Genomic DNA, 4,088 nt, shown 5'->3' on the forward strand with positions numbered 1-4,088 from the left:
ATTCATCCCCCCAAGTGGTTGTGACCCACAGTTTTATACCTGCTGCCCTAAACTAAGAGGAGTTTTTATTAAAGATATAGTTCAGCACATTGTTGATGCTATTTTTAGGTGCCTTTGAATGAGTTTCTGTTCATATTAATACTGTGTACAATATAATGTAATGCTGCTCCGTCCTATAACAATCACTCAGTGGTTCTTGCTTGCGCTCATTGTTGCTGCCACTGGGCTAGTCCATCTTTCTGGGGGCTGCCTCTTTTTTGCTGACCTTCTACCGTACCAACATTTCTGCCTTCCACTAGGGCAGTGGTTCTCAACCTTCCTAATGCCACGACCCCTTCATACAGTTCCTCATAAAATTATTTTTGTTGCTACTTCATAATGGTAATTTTGCTACCGTTATGAATCAGACAACCCCAATGAAAGGGTTGTTTGAACCCCCAAAGAGGTCACGACTCTCAGGTTAGGACACGCTGGTCTAAAGTAAGAGGAGTTTCTCTTAAGATCTAGTTCAATATATTGTTAGATGCACGAGTCCTCTTTTTATTATTGTTAGGGACCGCTGAGTGGGTTTGCGTCATAGCAATTCTATGCACAATGTCATGAAACCCTGTCATGTCCTCTGCCATCCTCACAATGGTTTTTTTCTCGCACTTGTTGTTGCAGCCACTGTGGTAATCCACCCTTTTGGGGACTGCCTCTCGTTTGTTACCCTTTACTCTACCAAGATTTCTGTATTCCTCTAGGGCAGTGGTTCTCACCCTTGCTAATGCCACGACCCTTTCATACCGTTCCTTATGTAGTGCTGACAGCCAAATCATAACATTGTTTTCATTGCTACATCATAACTGTAATTTTTCTACTCTAATAAACAGGCTACTGCTGTCAATGGTTGTTTGTCTCCCAAAAGTGGTCGCAACACACGGATTGAGAACCGCTGCTCTAAACTAAGAGGAGTTTCTCTTAAGGTCTCGTTCAGCATATTGTTAGATGCACGAGTCATGTTGTTACTGTTGTTAGGGGCCGTCAAGTGGGTTTTGGTTCATAGCAACTCTATGCACAATATAATGAAACTCTGCCCCATTGGTGCCATCATGAAAGTGGATCTTTGGTTTCCCCTCACTGTTGCAGGCACAGTGCTGTTCCATCTTGTTGGGAGCTGCCTCTCATTTGCTGCCCTTCTACTCTACCAAGAATTGTGTCTTCCTCTGGTGCAGTAGTTCTCAAACTTCCTAATGCCATGCCTCTTTTATACAATTTGGAATGTAGTAGTGGATGTCCAAATATAAAATTATTTTTGTTGCTATTTCATAACTGTAATTTTGCTACTGGTGTGAATCAGACCTACCCTTTAAAAGGGTCATTTGCCCCCCCACACCCAAAAAGGCCGGCAACCCAAATGCTGAGAACTGCTGCCCTAAACTAAGAGGAGTTTCTCTAAATGTCTTCTCTAGCACATTTTTAGAGAAACAAATCCCGTTGTTATTTTTGTTATGTGCCGTCAAGTGGGTTTTAGTTCATAGCAACTATATGCAGATTATAATGAAATGCTGCCATGTCCCGTGCCGTCCTCACAGTGGTTATTGGCTTGCACTCATTGTTGTAGCCATGGTGCTAATCCATCTTTCTGGGGGCTGCCTCTTTTTGCTGGCCTTCTCCTGTACAAATACTTGCGTCTTCCTCTAGGGCAGTGGTTCTCAAACTTCCTCATGCCACAAGCCTTTAATACCGTTCCTTATGTAGTGGTGACCGCCAAATCATAAATTTATTTTCATTGCTACTTCAGAAATCTAATTTTGCTACTCTTAGGAATGAGCCACCCCTGTGATAGTGCTGTTCGACCCACAAATGGGTTCATGACCCAGAGTTTGAGAACCACTGTTCTAACGAAGATTTGTTCTTCTTAAGGTGTAGTTCAGCACACTTTCAGAAGCACAAGTCCTGTTTTTGTTGTTGTTAGGTGCTGTTGAGCGGTTGTTCACTCAAAGCAACTTTATGCACAAGATAATGAAATGCTGACCCCTCCTGTGCCATCCTCACAGTGGTTATTTCTGATGCTCATTGTTGCAGCCACTGTGCTAATCAATCTTGTGAGGGCTGCCTCCCTTTTGCTGCCCTTCTACTGTACTGTGTCTTCCTTCAGGACAGTGGTCCTTAACCTTCCTATTTCCAAGACCCTTTCATATATTTCCTAATGTGTAGTGGTGGTCCCTCAATCTTAAAATTTTTTCCTTGCTACTTCATAACAGTTATTTTGTTACTCTTATGAAACCAGAGACTCCTGTGAAAGGGTCGTTTGACCAAGCAAAGTGGTCACAATTCACAGGTTGAGAACCGCTGCTCTAAAGTAAGAGGTGTGTCTTTTAAGATCTAGATCAGGATATTGTTAGATGTACCAGTCCTGTTCTTATTGTTGTCAGCGGCTGTTGATTAGGTTTGGCTCATAGCATCTCTATGCATGTTATCATGAGACGCTGTCCTGTCCTCTGCCATCCTCACAGTTGTTCTTTTACTTGGGGTCATTGTTGCAGCGGCTGTGTTTATCCACCCTTTTGGGGACCGCCTCTCGTTTGCTGCTCTTCTATGCTAAACCAAGATTTCTGTTCCTCTAGGGCAGTGGTTCTCAACCTTCCTAATATCACACTACATTCATGCAATTCCTAATGTAATCGTGAATGTTCAACTATAAACTTGTTTTCATTGCTATTTCATAACTGTAATTTTGCTACTGTTATGAATCGGGCCAACCCTGTGAAAGGGGCATTCACCCGCACCCCACCCCAGTTCCGCTTCCCCAACCGAAAGGGTTGCAACCCATTGGTTGAGAACCGCTGCTCTAATCTAAGAGGAGTTTCTCTTAAGGTCTTCTTCCACATATTGTTAGAATGACAAATCCCTTGTTATTGTTGTTAGGTGCCCTCGAGTGGGTTTTGACTCATAGCAACTCTGTGCTCACTATAAGGAAACACTGCCTCCCCCTACCCCCCCACGGTACAATCCCCACAGTGCTATTTTGCTTGTGCTCATTGTTGCAGCCACTGTGCTAATCCATCTTTCTGGAGGCTGTCTCTGTTTTGTTGCCCTTCTCCTGTACCATTGTTTGTGTCTTTCTCTAGGGCAATGGTTCTAAACCTTCCTAATGCAACAACTTTCTAATACCGTTCCTCAGGTTGTGGTGAGCATCCAGTCATAAAATTATTTTTGTTACTACTTCATTAATTTAATTTTGCTACAGTTATGAACAGGCCACCCCTGTGAAAGTGTCTTTCAACCCCCAAATGGGTTCGTGACCCAGAGTTTGAGAACCGCTGCTCTAAAGGAAGAGGTGTTTCTATTAAGATGTCATTCAGCATATTTTGTAAAGCACAAGTCCTGTTGTTGGTGTTAGTTGCCTTCGAGTGGTTTTTTACTCATAGTAAACCTATGCACAATTTAATGAAACGCTGCCCCATCCTGTGCCATCCTCACAGTGTTTTCTTGCTTGTCCTCATTGTTTCAACCACTGTACTAATCATTCTTGTCCGGCTGCCATTCTCATGTTGCCCTTCTACTGTACTTGTGTCTTACTCTAGGAGAGTGTTTCTCAACCTTCCTATTTCCACGACCCTTTCACACATTTCCCAATATGTAGTTATGGTCCCCCAATCATAAAATTTTTCCTTGATATTGCTTAACAGTAATTTTGCTACTCTTATGAATCCGGACACCCCTGTGAAAGGGTTGTTCCACCAACCAAAATGGTCACGACTCACGCGTTGAGAACCGCTGCTCTAAAGTGTAAGGTGTAGTTCAGCATATTGTTAGATGCACAAGTCCTGTTCTTATGGTTGTTAGGGGCTGTAGAGAGGGTTTGGCTCAAAAGTACTCTATGCACATTATCAAGAAATGCTGTCCTGTCTTCTGCCATCCCCACAGTGGTTCTTTTCCTTGTGCTTATTGTTACAGCCACTGTACTAATCCAACTTTTGGGGACTGCCTCGCGTTTGCTGCCTTCCTACTCGACCAAGATTTCTGTTCCTCTAGGGCAGTGGTTCTCAACCTTCCTAATACCACGCCACTTTCATACAATTCCTAATGTACTCGTGAATGAC

This window comes from Tenrec ecaudatus, chromosome 15 (genome assembly GCF_050624435.1).
Source record: "Tenrec ecaudatus isolate mTenEca1 chromosome 15, mTenEca1.hap1, whole genome shotgun sequence".
NCBI classification, from domain to species: Eukaryota; Metazoa; Chordata; class Mammalia; order Afrosoricida; family Tenrecidae; genus Tenrec; species Tenrec ecaudatus.